This window comes from Triturus cristatus, chromosome 6 (assembly GCF_964204655.1).
Source record: "Triturus cristatus chromosome 6, aTriCri1.1, whole genome shotgun sequence".
NCBI lineage: Eukaryota > Metazoa > Chordata > Amphibia > Caudata > Salamandridae > Triturus > Triturus cristatus.
Window position 1 is genome coordinate 1912916857 of NC_140589.1, and position 19622 is coordinate 1912936478.

Sequence of the window (19622 nt, forward strand, 5' to 3'; positions counted from 1 at the left end):
AGCGGCAACTGGCCGCACTACAAAACTCTGCATTTAGATAAATCACATGGTATAGGGATTATTGTTTTAAGTTTGTTTTTAATTGTAATTTCTTTGGAAATGTGTTTTTGTGCACTGTGAGTTAGGTGTCCCTAGCTCAGGAGGGTAGATCATCCCCCCCCCAAGTGCATTGTGTTTCCGGATTCACCAGAGGGTGGGATCCAGTGGTGGCAGCGTAATAGTGTCCAGTACATTTGTCCCCCGCCCTGCGCCCAGAGTTGGTACCTGTGTCACGTGGTGGTCAGGTTGAGGAATCAGGGGTGGTAGAAACTGCCTTACCAGTCCGAGGGGAGGGTTGTGTGTGGATGAGTGGTGTGTGGCACTAGGCAAGTGAGTGTGAGTTCTCTGGGATAGAGAGCTTGCTGAATCCTTTGTGAATTGTGTACTCCTGTGTTAAACGCAGACCCCTAGGTTCCCTGTGTGATCTTTTCTCTAGAACGTCTGCCAGAATGGAGCCTGCTTTTGTTCTCAGTGATCTAATTTATTACAGTATGCAGGAGTTGAAAAGGTTCTGTAGAGAGAGAGGCATAGGGGTGAGAGAGTCAGACACTATGTGTGAACTTAGGGGCCACATGATCCAGTGGGTTAAGAGGCAAAGGGATCTTGAGCGCAGTACGGAAGGGGCCCAGGCCTCACACCTGGAGGGTGGTGGGTCTGTGGGGAGCCCTGAAGATTCCGAAGAGGAGGTAGAGGATGACAATACCTGGACGCCAGTAGAGAGTGAGGACCCCATAGGTAGGGATTCCCTTGCTGGGTCCAGCGTAGGAGGCAGCGCCTCATCCCTTCCCCTGTCCCCAGAGGAGTGGGAAGATAGGAGGAAAGAAAGGGAGCACCAGCTGGCGTTAGAGAAGCTCAGGTTAGAGCATGCTCAGGCTATGGCGCAGCTGGAGGCCAGGAAGCAACAGCGAGAGACTGAGTGGGTCTTGGCGCGGGAGAGGGTAGAGGAGGCTGAGAGGGCCTCCACCAGAGGCAAAGTAGCTCTGGAGGATAGACTATCCCCTGCGCGCAGTTTTAGTTTTCTGGACTCTCCAGGGAGGGTTGAGTCCAGTGGTAGCAGCCAGATAGATCCCAGTGTAGGAAATCCCAGTCCCAGTTCCCCCAGTCTGGTACCTGTTCCCCAGGAGGAGGAGTTAAGGTTGAAGTTCAGGGGCAGTAGGAAACTGTCTCACCAGTCTTGGGAGGAGTTTGTGGATGAATGTGAGGATGCACTGTTTGATTGGATAAGAGTTTCCGCAGAATCTGATTATGATAAACTGTGTGATCTGATTCTCAGAGAACACCTGCTCAGTTGTTGTGTGCCGGGGTTGCGCCAACACCTGTTGGGGTGTGGATTGTCTGAGCCATTTGAGCTTGGAAATGAAGCAGAGCGCTGGGAAAGTGCTAGAGGTCCTGGTCCTCTAGTGTCATTAGTGAGTGATTCCAACAATAGTGGGTCAGAGATCCTCCAGCCCAGCGTGGTGGAGGAGGCTCAGTGTAGCCCAGCTAGGTCCCAGGATAGCGAGGAGGGTGTAGGGGCTCACTGCCTGGCTCAGTGGAGCAGGAGTGAGGGGGTGACCGAGGGTCCCCAGACGCCCGAAACCCTGCCTCAGGACTTGGATGGTTTCATGAGGGAACACCAAGTTGGGGACCTAGGCTGTCCTGTTAGTCCACTTGAGGAAGATCTCTTAGTGAGTGGAGGACCTGGAGCGCCTGTAAACAGGGCTCCTGTGGTTCTAGTGTCTGGCAGTACCGCTCCGGTAGGGAGGGTACAGGAGTCCAGCGTGAGTGATTGGGGGATGAGTTCCCCAGTGGAAGAGCCGGTGGGTCAGGGACTTCCCAGTTGGGCTAGGTTCCCGTGTAGTGACCAGGGTGACACCACTTCTGTTCTGGGGGATCTCCGCACACTGTCAGGTGGACAGGGGACGGGAGATCAGCGCCAGACAGACAGTCGCTCGACATATGTGTCATTTGATAGCCTCAGGGGGATGGAGTGGACATCCCCAGAAGTCCTGGAGTGCCAGGCAATTATTCCACCAAAGGTTCTAGGCCGGAGGTTGGAAGGCCAGGTTCGGGATCAGCCTGACCTGAAGGGTGGGACGTCTGTAATCAGCGTCCCGACCAGTTCTTCTTCCAGAGGTACCGCCCCAGTTGGTAGGGAGCAGGGCTCTGGAAGGGGGTGCAGAGGGTGGGAGAGCCCACCTCTGCCCCCGGTACAACCTGAGGGGTTAAACCCTGGGTTGGAATGGCGTTCTAGGTGTACCCCTCGCCAGAGGAGGAGGAACCCTAGGAGAAGAGGTAGGGGGAGGAGAGCCTTCCCTGAGACTCCTGGTCCGCCTGAGGGTGTAGACCCTAGGCTGGAGAACCAGTGGCAGTCTAGTCCTGTCTTGCAGAGAGGAAGAGTGGAGAATGGCCGCTATGTGCCAGGGGTTACTACCCCCCACTCTGTGATTAGGCAAAGACCGGTGGCACCTGGGTGGCCTAGGGCCTGGTCTTGGCCGCGGACAGCTTGGGAGTACCAGTGGGGTAGCCCAGTTGGTCCAGACAGTGGTGTTAGAAACGCCCCATAAAATACACACCCCAGTGGTGGGAAAAATATAAGTATAAAGAGTGCTCCAAAGTTCATAGCGTGTGACACAAATACGTGACTCCCAAAACGTATAATTTTTCAACGGACGCAATCTGCTCTCCAAGATCTCTCAGTGCATGCGGGAGAACCGACAAATCAGTTGGTTATCAAGGTGAACAGGGAGAAAGAAGGATAGAATCAAAAGTGAAATATCCAATTTTAGTGCGAGCCCGGTGTGCTATTCATGGTTATGACGGTATGGTATTACTATGGTGGAATATCCTCATAAACCCTAATAAGCCTGTCCTACCTTGCAAAGGAACTGTAACTGTTCTGAAAGAAGCACAAATACAAGGAATGCCTTGGTGAGTACGTATATCTTTCATGTTCCACTTGTAGAAGATACAACCTGTAGAAGCCTGTGAGAGGTCGCTCACCTCCCTGCCGGTTCTACTTCCGTCCCGGCTGTGCGTGTGTCTTCGGATCAAAATCTAATCTTCACCCGCTGTGATAAAGTCTAGATATAAATTAAAACCCCTGTGTCATGAATTGTCAATAGATATAGCAGTGAGTGGAAACTCCGAGTATGGGCCCCACTGCGTGTACATGACGTGTTGTCCTTACCTATCTTAAAGGTGCTTAAAACAAACGGGTAATCCAATCTGTGGTGTCTTTGATACTACATCTGTATCCTAACAATGACCATAGGTAGGTTTCTGAAAGACAAAGAAAATCCATATCAGCTTCTACTCTAAAGTGTCATAGGGAACCCCCTTCCTCCTATGCTAAAATCTCCCCGGAGGTTTCATTCTTACCTAAGCGAGTACCCTGTTGAAACTTGAAGCCGCTCAGTTCGTGTGTTTGGTGACCCGGAAGTGTAGTGCTCACACTTCCCAGTCTATTTGTGCGATCACGTTACATAATGGGCAGAAAACACTAGAGCGCTAACTGAAATTCTGATGTCGGATCCGCTCATCCCTTAGCAAGTCTTTATTCTCCATAACGTCTATTACTTTGATCCAAGATAGATTTGTTGTCTCAATGAAATATACTCTCCAGTGTTAAAAAATTTCTTAAGAACTATCGCACATAGGCAATACTTTCCTCAGGCCTTCCTTATAGCACTATACAGTGCTATCTCTGTTCATATTCTAATGTGGTGACATATGATTTCCCTAGATACTACGCTAGTGTAATCATGAGGATCACCTAGCCGCGTGAGTGTGTATAAAGCACTTCTGGAAAAAACGATGGCAGGTAACATGACAACAATGCGAGCCAGCGTAACCCAATATTGCCTTATTGCATGCCTATCCATGGCTACAGACAGTAAATGTTTACATCATTCCTTGTTAACGGATTGCATTGTAAGGGTAGAAAACATGGCCAGAAAGTTTCGCAGGGCAGACCTGTATACATTTTATAATTCGCGAGTTCCTGCTCACACATCATGGAACCATGTGACACCGAAATACAACGATAGGTCAAATGAGACCTTTCACATGTCTCCATTTCTCCACATACTTTTTCTCTAACCGTGGTTCATATTATTACTCAATCATTTACTCTCCTGGCGGCTATTATTGCACACTGTTTCATTAATTTGTCAAGGACCCAGAATGCATGGGCCAATACATAATTGAAGGGGTAAGCAGCGCAAACATTCATATAGTCTATCAACGCGAGTGGCTATACAAATAAAAGGGTGACAATAGTATATAGTGATAGGTGCTGTCAAATCTCCTATAAACCTATGATTATGCATGAAATACAAACACACAATTTTGTAGGGCATCGCCAATAGCATGTTCATGTTAAGTGTCCCATAAATTAAATGTAGGTGACGCCTCTTTAAGTCCCTAGTGATCTTCTCAGTGCATGCTCCTACCTCGGAGGCTTAAGCCAAAAGTACTAAACTCTTGTTCCATATTTGTTATCCTGTTTCATGCTTCTAGGTAATGTGTATCCCTGTAGTAAACTAGTCCCCCAGGAACAACTGCGTCCGAGTTTAATCCCTTCTCCACCGTTTTGAGGCGCATGATCCAAGTTGCCTCACTTCTGCCCAGTCTAAGCTCTCTGTAGCCCCCCTCCCCCGGTTCTGTTGAGTTTGATTAATCTCAAAGAAAGAGAATTGTTAGTAGGGAGCCTGAGAGTCGCAGGTACTCGCATGTGCGGCCGTTGGTTATCTCTCGTCCCCTTGTTTCAAGGCCCTGATATGTTCACTGATCATTTCCTTAAGTGTCTTTATCGTACTCCCAACGTACATCCTGCTGCATCTGCACACAATTACATATACCACAAATTTGGACATACAGTTAAGGTTGTGGTGGATTGTGTATATCTGGCCATCTACTCCCATGAAGCTCTTTTTATTGTCCTCAGCCCACCTGCAAACCCCACATGCCCCGCACTTGTAGGAACCTATAGTTTGACTAGTCTGCCAATTGGTGCTCTTCCTGTCCTGGGGAATGCTGGGGCTGAGAATGGTTCTCAACGTCCCGTTCCTCCTGTAGCTAATAAGGGGTCGTTTGGTCGTGAATTCATGTAATGTCTTGTCTGTCATTAGGATGCCCCAATGTCTATTCATGCTCTTCACCATAGCTTTGGTTAAGGTGTTGAAATTGGTTATTAGTCTGACAGGTTGTTTCTTGTCTGTGTCTCTGTGTTTGTCTTTCAATGTGTCAATCCCGTTTGTTGTCAAGATCCTGCGTTCTGCCCTTTTGAGTGTCTGTTGGTTGTAACCTCTCTTGACAAATCTGTTCTTCATATCTCCTAGGCATGCGATGAACTCATGTTCCTCGCTGCAGTTTCTTCTTGCGCTTGTAAATTCCCCGAAGGGTATGGCTTGTTTCTGATGTGGAGGGTGAGCGCTGCTCGCGTGTAATAGTGGGTGGCAAGCAGTAGGCTTGCAGTACAACCTACAGTGTAGTGTATGGTCATTGACATACTGCTCTTCGTCTAAAAAACTCAATGCACGCTCTGCTGTGTTTAAAGGTGAATTTAATCCCCATCTTATTGGAATTCAGATGATGACCGAAGCCCTTCAGTCCCTGTTCTGAACCTGACCATAGCAAGAGGCAGTCGACTATGTACCTTCCCCAGTACACTGTGTTCACTCCACTGACTGCCTTCACTACCCCCAATCCAGATGTCTTCCAAGTGTCCCATGAACAAGTTGGCAAACGACGGTGAAAAGTTTTCTCCCATCGCTACCCCCTGTCTCTGCCTGTACCACACATTGTTGAATAGCAAAACATTGTTGTGAAGGACAAGATTCATCATTGTCAATAGCATTTCTGTGTGTTTCGCGTCATAACTTCATCCAAGCGGCAAGTCTACTGGCTCTAGGACGGTAATTTCACTCCTTCGTGCTTTTATGCACAAATGCGGTAGTTGTAACTCTATGCCATTGCACTCTCTTCCACCCACCCACCCACAGGTCCAAGCACCCCCAATCCCCTCTCCCTTTCCAACTCTACAAGACTGCGCTCTCTGCCACTGAACTCTACGCTACACTGCACTCTCTGCCATTGCACTCTCCTCCACCCACCCACCCACAGGTCCAAGCACCCCCAATCCCTTCTCCAACTCTACAAGACTGCGCTCTCTGCCTCTGAACTCTATGATACACTGCACTCTCTGCCATTGCACTCTCCTCCACCCACCCACAGCTCCAAGCACCCCCAATCCCTTCTCCAACTCTACAAGACTGCGCTCTCCGCCACTGAACTCTATGATACACTGCACTCTACGCCATTGCACTCTCCTCCACCCACCCACAGCTCCAAGCACCCCCAATCCCCACTCCCTCTGCCGTTCCAACCTCAAAGCATCACAATGGGCCTCTGGGTTCTTTTAACACTTTGCCCATCACTGTGTCTACTTGCAGCTCACCACACGCTCTAACAATTACACTGCATCGTTCATGCCCTTCCACCACGGATAACAATGAAAAATATCTGCTCTTTCAGGCCCGTACTTCACTTACTACATCACATAAGCAACACAAACAGGCCTCTCGCTTTTTATTACGTTTCCAGCCCTACCCTATACAACATTAGTTAGTATGCCTTAATTATAATATATGTACTACGTGCAGTAACCTCTTATGGCAAAAAATATTAATATACAATAATAATTTGTTGTTCCACAATAGAATGCAGCTGCATATTTAATTAATGCCACTACAACTCAGGGCACACTACCTCTGCCACGGAGCACTTTTTAAATTAAAATAGATTTGACCTACTTGAGTGATCACCTCTAACATCATAACACTTTAGCAAGTGTCGCTTTCTCCCGGCGAGTGATCACCTCTAACATCATAACACTTTAGCAAGTGTCGCTTTCTCCCGGCCCTACCTTTTGCACTCACACTTATGTATTTCTTTCTATTTGGGCAACAGTGCAGTCGCACAAGGACAATCTGACATCAAGGACATTTATTGGAAAAAATTACTGCTTCACTTTAATATATATATATTTTTTACAGGGCTCAAGGATATAAGTTCCTCTATCTCTATGCCACTGTACTTCATGCCACTGCTCACTGTGTTATTTTACTCTACGCCACTCCAATCTACAACCCTCTGCTCTGCGCCACTAAACCCCACTCCACTGGACCACTCTATTCAATGCCACTGTATGCCACTACACTTTATGCCACTTTACTCTACACGCTGTGCTCTACTCTACTCTGCACCACAGTACTCGAAGCCAATGCACTGTACTCTACGCCACTACACTCTACGCCACTACACTCTACGCCAGTGCACTCTACGCCAGTGCACTCTACGCCACTACCCTATGCCACTGCACTCTTTCTTGCACAACTCCACTCTACTCCACTTCACTCTAATCTGAAACAATCTGCTCTCTAACCACTGCACTCTGCCACTATATGCTGCGCCACTCAACACCACTCTACTCCACTGTGCTCTTCGCCATTCTACTCTAAACCACTGCCCTCTTCCCAATGTACTCTACAACAATTTACACAAATCCGGTGCACTTTACATCACTGCACTTTTTGCCAGCTACCCTGCATCATAGCACTCTACGCCACTATACTCTGTCAGTGCACTCTACGCCACTCTACACCATTGCACTCTACATCCCTGCACTCCACACCACTCTATTCTACTCTGCACCACTGTACAGTATGCCACTGCTCTCGATATCAACCCTACTCTGCAACACTCGAACACTGCAGCCTATGCCACTGCACTCTAAGACACTCTGCTCGGCAAGACTGCACTCTCCTCCACTGAACTGTATGCTACTCTTCACCACTGCACTCTATGCCATTGCAGTCTACTATGCACCACTGATCTTTACGTCAATGCACTCAATGCCACTACACTCTATGCCACTGTAATCTACTCTGCACTACTGCTCTCTACGCCACTGCACTCTACACGACTCTACGCTACACCTCTGCACTCTATTCTTCGCCACTCCATTTTACCCTGCACAGCTTCACTCTACTCTGAAATAATCTACTCTACGCCACTGCACTCTATGCCGCTCTATTCCAACCTTCACCACTCCAATCTACGCCACTGCACTCTGCCACTCCACTCTACACCACTAGTTTACACCACTTTACTTACTCTGCACCAATGCACTTTACTCAGAACCAATGCACTCTAAGCCCCACTGCACTCTATGCCTATCTACTCTGCACCACTGTATTTTATGCCACTTTACTTTGTCACTAGAGTAAAGTGGTAAGAGATGAGGACACGATAGAGGTGTGGGTGCAAGAGAGGAGGCCATGAGAGGTGTGGGTGGAAGAGTTTGGGCCATGAGATAGGTGCTAGACAGAAGTCATGGGCACCTCCCAGGGTCCCTTGCACTCTGCTGTGACTCCCCACTAAAAGACCTGGGGTCACTCCGCCTTCAAAAGCATATAAGACACACGTTATATATGGCACCTAAGAAAAAGCTCTCAGTTGTGAATCCACAGCTATAAAGAGTCCATTTCTCACACTTAATTGTGTCAAATTCTCAGTAGAAAAATACCACAATGGGTGGCATGGCAAATATTGCATGGCACCTCACTCCTACTTTCATTAAATAAAAGCACAACACTTGAATCTGGTATAATCCCTGAAATGCCAAAAGAAGGCCTGTAATTTGCAGCTAGAGCGGGTAATTTTACTTGGTGGCTCAGAAGTTTGGATATGTCGCTCCTCCGCATAAGGCCAATCAATTTATTGATCAGGCCCACTTAACTCCTCCATTACTGATGATGCTGAGATTACTGTGTTCTTGATAATCAATGTCTTGATTAATCTCCTTCCTGATGACATTTAAAGTCACTCAGTTCATGAGAACACCCAGTCGATATATTATTGATAGCGCCTAGACACCGCCACAGCTCTTCTTCTAATCACAACCACCGTATTACAGCTGTACAGTCCACACACTGCCTCATTTATATCATTGGCACTCTCTCTGTTCTGAGTTCTTCTCAGACTAACTCTGCTGTAGGTAGCGCCTAGAACCACATTGCTCTTCATAGCCCCTGCACTGTCTCTGAGTAGCGTCTAGACCTGATGCTCTAGATAGCATCTACACCTGCTCTGTTCAGGGTCATACCTTATTGTGCCCTTAATACTCTTATAGCCGCTCTGCAATAGATAGTGCCTAGACCCAATATGCTGTACATAGTGCCTACACTTGCTGTGCAATGGATTAGCGCCTAGACCCGCTGCTCTGGATAGCATCTACCTTTGCTCTGGGTCCTACCTTATTGTTCCCTTAATATTTCTGTTCTTTCGCTGCTATAGATAGCGCCTAGATCCACTTTGCTCTTCATAGGACGCTCGCCCCCTTTGCTCCAGGTCATATTAGCACTGGATATTCTTGTTGTCGCTCTGTGAGAGAGATCGCCGAGACCCACTGTGTTCTTCACAGCTCCTGCACTAGCTCTGCTATGGGTAGCGCCTAGACCTACGGCTCTAGATGGCATCTACATCTGTTCTGGTCAGGGTCATACCTTATTGTGCCCTTAATATTCCTATATCCGCTCTGCAATGGATAGTGCCTAGACCCACTGTGCTGTGCATTTCACCTACACTTGCTGTGCTATAGATTACTGCCTAGACCCGCTGCTCTGGATAGCATCTACACCCGCACTGCTTCCTACCTTATAGTTCCCTTAACGTTCCTATTCTCTCTCTGTTATAGATGGCGCCTAGATGTACTTTACTCTGCACAGGACCCTCGCCCACTCTGCTCCGGTCAGATTTGCTGTGCTCTGGATATTCCCTTTGTCACTCTGAGAGAGATAGCGCCCAGACCCATTGTGATTAAGATAGATCCTATACTCGCCCTGTGCAGGTTATCCCTATTGTCGCGCTGCTCTCCATAGAGCCCAGACCCACTGTGATTAAGATAGATCCTACACCAGCCCTGCTCAGATTATCTCTGGCGTCGCTCTGCTCTCCATAGCACCGAGACCCACTATAATTAAGAGAGCACCTACACCAGCCCTGCTCAGGTTATCTCTGGTGTCGCTCTGCTTTCCATAGCGCCCAGACCCACTGTGCTTAAGATAGCACCTACACCAGCCCTTCGAGCCACTTCCCCAGGCTTTTTATAACAACCATAGGTATCGGAGGGGAACCAAGAGCAGTGGGCCAAACTGGGCCTTGTTGGACAGAGGAATTATACTCTAGTCATAAATTCTATTTTTGCACCATTGAGCTTCAGGCATGACTTGTTCATCTAACTGGCTACTTGCTCCGGGCAGAGCTGTAAAATAGATCCTGAAGGGTCTGAGTCTGGGGCAAGAGACAACACAAGCTAGGTGTCTTCTGCATAAGAGACTATTGAGATCCCAACGGGAGCTTCGATGTCTGCCAAAAGTTGAAGATGTGTATTAAACAGCGTGGGGCTGTCATGTAGTTCCTATAGTACCTTTACAGGACCTGCGCTTTTGGATAACATACACTGTAGGATTGGTGGCAGACTAACTCTGAGCACCCCCACCGAGTATGTTAGCCTGTTTGCTTTAGCTAGCTCGCGGTGCCACTAGTATCTCCTCTTATCGTGGACAGAATAGTGTCTTGCAACCTCAGAACATGACAACCTTGATTTTCCCCCCCCCCCCCAGGATCGTGGAAACAATATACTACTTTTCTCTCAGTCACTCGTGCTCACTTATTCTGTCGGGGAGAGTTGCACAGAAGAAACAGTCGGGCGTGTTTACAATAACTATTTATTGCACAGTTGTTCTTCTAGTGTAAAGTAGATGTGCTGCGACAACCGTTAGACAGTAGCAGAGATATATGATCAGCAGAGAGAGAGAATAGAGAGAGTGTGGGACCCCGTCCTGTTCTCGAGTGAGACACCCCACAAGGGATGTTTAGACCACTGTCAGCTGGAGCGTCTGCATGCAGGAGCCTCGGCGTCTCTGGTCAGTGTGTCAGTCTGGAAGTCTCGGTTCCCTCTAATACTAGTGAGAGGAGCTGTATTTATACAGAAAAGTATATAGGATGCCTTTGTCCCTTGTTTCTTGTAATGGCCATTGTTGAGAATGAGCATTATGTTTGGGATGAACCTCATGCGTAGATATTCTGCAGGTGGAAGTAGCCCCTGCCTGGTTTCCAAGAACCCTCGTCCATATTTATTCATACTGTGTCAGTCTAAAGATGAAGTCCTAGAACACTATTGTTCAGCGAAACCCTCCTTCTGCGCCCAGGCCTAGAACTAGGTAAAGGTTCATACCTAAAACGGCTCGTTACTGTGTAGTGTAGGGGAGGTGATGTAGGTGAAAGGGTACGATGTTACCCGGGCCTATATTAGGGTGCCTATATGAAACCGAACGGGGCTAAGGGAGGACCCTTGCGGGACCCTGCAAGCCACAGGCAGGATCTCAGAGGAGCAGTCCCTGTCAAAGACCAGGAATGTTTGTCCCTTTAAAAAGGAACTCACCCACTACAGGGCTTTCCTTGCAACTCCGGACCTGCCATCTCTATCCAAGAATGTAGAGTGGTTGGCAGTGTCGAAGGCTGTGCTGAGATCTAGGTGCACAAGAGTCACTCTAGCCCCCTGATAGTCTCCTTTTTGCCTTATCTACAATCGACAGTAACTGTGCTTATGCAGAAAGCCAGTTTATGGAGGATGCAGGATTGAGTTGGATTCCAAGAAATCTGATAGATATCTATTCATATACTTTCCTGCCACCTTACTTGGAAGCAGGGAAATTAGGCGAAAGTTATCTAGCCAGGAAGGATCGAGGCTAGGCTTTTTTTAAGTCTCCTCTAATCATCGCATGCTTCCATGGAGAAGGCAACATGCCCGTTTCTAAGGACAAACTGGCCAGTTCTAATGAAGGGGGAAAATAATTTCCCATGAGGCCAGCTGTGTGGTGTGATGCTGCTGGAAACTACAAGGACATTGACATACCCGGCAGGGACTCACAAACCCCACTATTAACCACATGATGATGTTATTAGGGTCCAGGCCACCCCATACATCTCTAATGGAGATGTACCCCTAAGAGAGACTTGTGGTTTCTTTCCAAGTCTTGATTGCTTTTCTGAAATCTAGATCCGTATTGATGGTCCGTATTCTCTTTGGAAGTTTGCTGTAAGGGTTGTGTCTGTACAGAGAACGACATCCCACCAATACAAAGTTCGTACCAGGAGAAGAGCCATTCTTGAAATGAGGGTCCTCCTTTGAGTGCACATGTTGAGTTAAGATAGTGAGAAGGTTGGTCCATCCCACGGAAGGCTCAGTTTGAAATGCTCTGAATCACAAAATCTTTCTACTGGATGCCAGAGTTGAGCCCCAAGTGCAGGTGTAAGTTCTTCAACGAAGCTGCACAAAACGTTCCTATAAAAAGTTCATCCAGTTTGGGTTCTGCATTGCAAGTATTGTACAGACCCTCCAAGTGGGGGACACAAGTGGTCTTTGCCATTTTAATTCCCACAGGAACATTTGCTCTCTATATAGACCCAAACCTCTGGAGGATTTACATAACACGCAGCATGAAGGTAGGACTTTACTCGAGGACCAGTCTTTTCTTGGATTGGTTTAAATCAATTCAGTAGCTTTCGAGAGATTTTTTTTTATTTTTAAAAACAGTTGTTGGGTTTGAAAGGGTTACATTGAATTATTAAACTTTGAATACACCAAGATTTGCAAATCTGTGTTAGTGGACTTCCTTGGATTTGCAGTTTAAAAGAATAACTCAATCATATTGGATGAGGGAGCTATTTTTCGTGCCGTCCATATCTGGTTTTGGCAATCGTCTGTGAAGCTGATTGACTGGCTGCAACAGGATAACATTTTTGCGGCTGTCATTATAGAAATCAGTCTAGTGCTTAATTTGTGCCAGTGGTTTTCGGTGCTCAGAACCAGCACTTATTTTACAGTGCCGGTACTATAGCTTTCTTTTATGAGGGCAGCGGCAGGGCAGACAGGTTTTCAAAGATCAGTGCTGCACCTGTGGTATGCAAAGGTGACTACGATTGTGTGCATCTCGCTGCCAGGGACAGCCTTTTAGGCACTCTGTTGCTGAGTGCTGAGCTGGACTGGACAGGACACTGGGATGTGAATCTTTCAGTGAATGCAGTGGTGGCTGGTAGGGAACAGTGGTTAGGGAGCGGGGGTAGAAAATAAGAAAATAATCGGGAAAAAAAAATATATATATATTTCTTTTTTTTAATTTGTTTTATTGTTTTCATTGTAAACAAAACAGCAAGACACTTGATTAGGCAGGTTACCCATAACATTTGACAGGATAGCACCCCAATCTACAACCCTGTAATTAGAACCATCTCTACACAGTGTTACGTAGTTGACATCAGCACTCCACACTCCCGCCCCAAGACCCACTCCATCAGTCTGAATCAGAGGTGTCATCTTCCGGCACTGGTGGCGGGTCACATATTCCTCCCCTGAATTTGTTCCATGCCCCCCTACCTTGTCCCATTTACGGGGGCAGCCCCTCCTGATAAATGCCGATCGCTCCGCCAGCATGGCTGCGTCCATATCCCTTCCCCATGCGGAGAGTGAAGGCACCCCCACCGCCCCCCATTTTTGGGCTATATTTCTCTTAGCTGTCATCATCCCCAACGTGGCCCAGCTCTGAGCCTGGCGGCTGAGATTATTAGCTTCCCACACATTTAACAAACAGCGCCTGGGCTCTGGCACCAACGACACCCCAAACGCCTGCGACATTGTCCTCATCACCCGTCTCCAGAAGTCTTGAATTACGGGGCAATCCCAAATGGTGTGGAAAAAAGTTCCCTCCTCCCCACAACCCCGCAGGCAGAAGGGGTGCAGCGCTCTGCCCATTTTGTGTAACGAGTGTCTAGTGTAGTATGAGCGATGCAGAATTCGGAGCTGCACCAGTCGTAGCCTCGAGGGTGTGCCCACCTTGCGTGACGAGGCCAACACCTCACGCCATTTCGGCACATCAAACTCACCGACCTCAGCGGCCCATTTTTCCCGCACGGGCCCCATTGGGTCCGGCAGGTTGTTGATAAGCTTGCGGTATGTGAAGGACGTAGCCTTCTTAGGCATGTATTCCGTCAATAATCTGTCCTCCAGCGGAGATGCCTCCGGAACTTCCTCGCCGGGAGCCAGCCTCGCGACCAGGGCATGCTTAATCTGTATGTACTGGAACCATTCCGAGGGGGCCAGTTCATATTGTTGCAAGCGTGAGAACGGGACCACCGCCCCCTTCTGCCACATATCGCCTATCACCGAAATCCCGATGCTGTCCCAATCATCGAAGCCCCTGCTATTCCTCAGCTGCCCCAACCGCTTTGCATCCCAAAGAGGCATGAGCTGGGTCAAGACCCCTCGCCACCCCAGTTTAGCCTGAGCCGCGTGCCAGATGGTCACAGTCTGTCTCAAAGAACCGATCAACGACGGGGCCAGTCTACCATCGTATAAAGGCGACAGCATACCCCTCACGCCCAGTATGTCTCTGTCTGCCTTGAATGCTGGGTCAGACTGTGGCGCATGGAGCCATTGATTAATTACCTTCAGCTGTGCCGCCCAGTAGTAGAGTTGGATATGGGGGAGCGCAATTCCCCCGTCACACCACCCGCGGATTAATTTAGACTGTGCAATTCGTGCTGGCCCGTTGCCCCATAAGAGGCTAGAGACCTGCGCTGCTATCGCGCGGAAGTAGGCCGGCGGTACCGGATACGGCATGTTCTCCAGCACGTATAGGAACCTTGGCAAAGCCATCATTTTGAAGAGCGCCGCTCTCCCCAACAGGGTCAGCGGCAGCGCTCCCCAGTGACGCACATCTTGCTTGAGGCGGTCCATTGGGGGCCGCAGATTTCGCCAGAAAAATTCCGCCTGATCTGTCGTGATATATATATCTAGATATTTGAACGAACCTTCTACCATTCGGAGCGGACAGTCCGCCGGTAGCCGTGGTGGAGGGCCATGCAGTATGAACAGGACCGACTTGGCCCAGTTGATCGTGTAGCCGGACGCTCTGCCAAAGACCTCACAGATGTTAAGTAGAGCTAATATAGAACGTCTAGGGGAGGACAGATACAGCAACACGTCATCCGCGTAAAGGAAGACGCGGTCCTCCCAGCCGTCAGATCACATGAGGCCCCGTATCATGGGCTCCCAGCGTATCCAAGCCGCGAGCGGCTCGAACGCCAGGGCAAAGAGCAGTGGAGATAAGGGACAGCCCTGTCTCGTGCCACGCGTCAAGGGGAAGTCCCCCGACATATGTCCATTGGCCGTGACATGGGCCATTGGATTGGTGTATAGGAGCCGGACCCAGGCACAGAATTTGGGCCCAAAGCCCAGGTGTAACAACACCGCAAAGAGAAAGGGCCATTCAACCATATCGAACGCCATTCGCGCATCCAGAGAGAGAAGCGCTGCCGGCTCCCGCAAGCGGTCCGTCCGGGCCAACACCCCGTGTAGGCGCCTCAAGTTATGGGATGTGCTTCTGCCGGGCAAAAAGCCAGACTGATCTGGATGCACTATTTCGGACAGGTGCGGTGTCAGCCTGGTTGCCAGCAGTTTTGCAAGGATTTTGGCCTCTGCATTAAGCAGCGATATGGGACGATAGGAGGTACATAGATCGGCTGGCTTACCCAATTTCGGAATCGCCACTATGGTGGCCGTGCGTTGATCCAGCGGGAGTTCGCCCCTCTGCAAACTGTGAGTAAACATATTTAGTAAATGTGGGGCAAGCGTCCCGGACATCCTCTTATAGAGCTCAAACGGTATGCCGTTGGGCCACGAAGCCTTACCGAATTGCAGCACGCCGATTGCCGCCTGTATCTCCTCCACCGTGGGCTCGGCATCCAGGAGGTCCTGAGCCTCAGGGGAGAGTTTGGGCATGTCGAGGTCTCTGATGTATGTCAGCGCCTCCTCCACTGTCATGGAGGAAGCGGAAGAGTAGACCTCCCGAAAGTGCCCTGCCAGGGCACGCACTATTGCGCGTGGGTACGGTCGTCCTCTGTCCCTCATCGGTGCTAAGTTGCGCAATCCACCTAGCGCCACTGTCTCGCCTATCAAGCCACGCTAACAACTTTCCAGTTTTATCACCTACATCATAAATTTTGTGCTTCGTGGCTTCCAAGCGTTGTCTGGTGTGCTCCGCCAGGTGCTCCCTGTACCTTGCCTGTGCCAGTCGCAGGTTGTGGGAGGCTGTAGGAGATGGATCTTGGGCCTGATGAACCTCCGCCTCGGCTGCAGCTCTGAGTGTTTTTCGCGCTTATACGCTGCACTGGAGGTCATACCCTGCCCCCTAACGACCGTTTTGTATGCCTCCCAAAGAATAGTCGGGGAGTCAACAGAGGCAGCATTTTCTTGAAAGTAGAGGCTCGTTGCCTTCGCTATTGATTTATGGATATCAGGGAGCGCCCCTCCTAATCGTCCAGCTTTGTCGCCATGCGCTTGTTCTCCGCCTCCACCTGCGACACTTTTTGTAGGAGATAGCTAGAGTCTTTCGTTAAGGTAGCTGTCACTTGCTCCACATCTGTGACCCTGGCTGACATTTTCTGAAAATCCGCTCTGAGGATGGACACGTCCGAGGAAATCAACCCTTACGGTAGATTGTATTTGAGTTAGGGCGGCCATAATGTCCTCCAGCGTCGCCTTAGGTGTCCCAGCTGCTGCCGCTACCCCCTCGACGCGCCCTCCGCGGTCCGGCAATGAGGAAGGATCTTTATTGTATGCAAACTTGTCCAACTTAATTTGCTGGCTCGCCCGGGCCCCTTTCCCACTCATGGTCCCGTCAGGAGGTGCAGCCAAAGGTTCCCCACATCCAGCGCCAGCTAGTCAGCGGAGGAAGCCCCGTTCGGGCGCAGTTATTCCCAGGCCAGCACAGGAGTTGTCCACCGTGACCACCCACAGCTGTGGGCTACACTCTCGGAGGCAGCACGGAGAGTCAGGCACAAATCCCAAAGTCACACATGGCCCCAGCACCACGCCCGAGGCCCGCAATGCACCCCACTGGCATCATCAGGGGGAGGCAGCGCGGGGGGTCCCCAGCACCGGCGGCACCACCAGCCGCTCCACCTCCGCCTCCTTTTGCGTCAGTAGCAGCGCCGGCGATTGGATCTCCCCCGAAGCGCGCCTCAGTCGTCACCTGCCGCTCGTACCATCCGGCGGGGGAGGGCCGCGGCCACCGGGCCCTTCTATGAATCCTCCATGGGGCCGTCTCCCCCAGCATCACCAAGGCCTCACGTCTCCGCAGTCCCGCCGATGCAGGGCTCGCACAGGGACGACCAGAGCAGGGCACGTCCAACACGCGCCGCCAGCCGGCCCGCAGTGAGCCGCAAGCTCCTCCGGAGCGCCCCGCGATCGAGCCCGGACCTTCCTCGCGGCACCCGGGACACTCCACACAAATCGAGGCCCCGGTCTAGATCGCCGATGTAGGCCGCGACTCTCAAGGCGGCGCCAATTCCGTTCCGGGCCACGGAGAGACCCGAAAATGGGATCAGGCGGGGCACAGAATTAACCACGGATTAGCGGGCGGATGTACGGGGAGTCGGCCTCACCCTCGGAGCTCCTTCAAACTGTGGCCATCTTGCTTGGCAGCTAGCCACGCCCCTCCATCAAAAATATTTTTAAGTACTTACCTGGAGCTCGTGGCTCCAGCTGCCGCCTCTTTGCCGCCACTCCTCGTTGCAGCGGAAGCACCCGGGCTCCCAGGCTCCCCAAGCCAATGACAATGCTGCAATGCAGTGTTGTAATTGGTTCCCCTAAGCCACTCACAACACTGCATTGCAGTGTTATGATTAGTATGAGCGCCGTAGTTCGCGCTCAGACTGGGACAGGGAGCCTGTGCATGTTCCCCACAAGGCTGTGTAATGCAGACGGGTGTGACACATGCAAAGTGCTCATGAATGTTTGACCGGCCCAAGACGGCAGGTCAGACATTCATGCACACTTTGAGTGGGCAAACCACTCCTCCCCTGGCCCCTGCTCTGGCCAGCCCCACTCCTCCCCGCACCTAGCAACGGAAAAAGAAAATGATAACGTTTTGTTAGTATCATTTTTGTACCCTTTGTACTGCCATAAATTAGTGGGGCAACGCTCCTTCTCCTTAACGGAGGAGCCGCCTGAGTGAGTGACACCTCTCTCTGCCTCCGCCAGTACCGGGCATCATTGAACATGCTCTGCTTTCAGTGTGAAGTCGGGGTGCTGCTTTTAAGTTGAGAAAGGGACAGGATATAATATAGCTGCGTGTGTCTTGAGCTACAAAATGTCTTTGTTTTTGCTTTTAAAGGACGACCATATTACATAAAAATATAGCCCCCTTCCCACCCCTCCAAACCCCCACCATCCCCACAAACACAATGAGAGACAGGCGCGCGCACACCGCACACAGACACAGACACAAACATAAAAACATAAGTACATGCGCACACTCACCTTTTCATTTCATATCCCAGTTTAATATAGCTGTTAAGTGGCCATCCATTCAACCACATAATACATCTGAAACCCTTAGCTGACGTCCTCAAAACAAGGCATTTTTTTCAATTGTTGTTGACCATTAGAGTTGCGGACTTTTAAATATTCTATTTTTTAAAGCGGTGCTGATCGGTATGCTTCTATTCACTCGCAAAGTTGTTTTGGTAAACGCATTAGAGCGAAAACAAAAAACTGTTTGTTTTTTTCCTGAGACTTTTTGTACTTTGGAAATGACATTGCATCAGAGATTATTCATGTAACAGAAAATCTGTAAAACGGAATTAACTTCTCTATGCCAGGGAGTGTTTGGGGGTAGATGACTCAAATGTCAGTTCCACGTTCAGCAGCGCTGGTAACGAGATTCTGAGATAAAACTTTGAGTTCCGGCACGTATCTTTTTTTTTTGTTTTTTTACTAATTAAGTACTGGATCTGTCACTCACTCCCCATGTCCTGAAAAAACAAGCATTTGCAATGCAATTGGTCTCGAATTTGTGAATGCTAGAGCTCTTGGTGTTGAAAATGACAATGTTTTTTTACTTTAGTTTTTTTGTGTGCGGTGGAGTGATATTTGCATAGTGCTATTGCCCTTCGTATGACCTCGCTGTGCTGGAGAACCAGAAAATGGGGAAAAGGTTGTGAGGGAGGGGAGACTAGTAATATGCTGGTTGGAAAAAAAGTAACAACATCCTGGAAAGAGCAAACACTCATAGGGAATGCAAGATTAAGTAAAGCATGTGAAATGTAAGCAGGAACAACATAGTTACACTAACACTTTTACACTCACTATTCAGAAATCAGTGAGTGCTTTTGCCTGAAAAGTTAAGGACATGACTTCAGGGCTGGATGGAATATGTTTCAATGTCCATTGTTTATATCCTTACAAAACGTAAGCAGTATGGTTTAAAAATACCACATCCCTGAACACAGAGCTGCGGTACACATTTTATAAACTAAAATAAGGAAAATCACTGATAAGGATCACATTAAACGTTTTCCACTTTATGCATCAACCCGGTATTTCAGTACCTCCAGGAATGGTGCACTTTCCCACCCAGGGAAAACAAGTTATTTAAAGAAAAAGGAGAAAACAAAAGTAGCGCGTGTCTGGAAAA

General features: G+C 49.3%; 1 protein-coding gene across 3 annotated transcripts in view; it reads left to right on the forward strand.

The window, feature by feature from the left end:
- Positions 1-19622, forward strand: part of LOC146822436 (uncharacterized) — a 146319-nt gene that overhangs the window by 19736 nt on the left and 106961 nt on the right. The window lies entirely within an intron of this gene.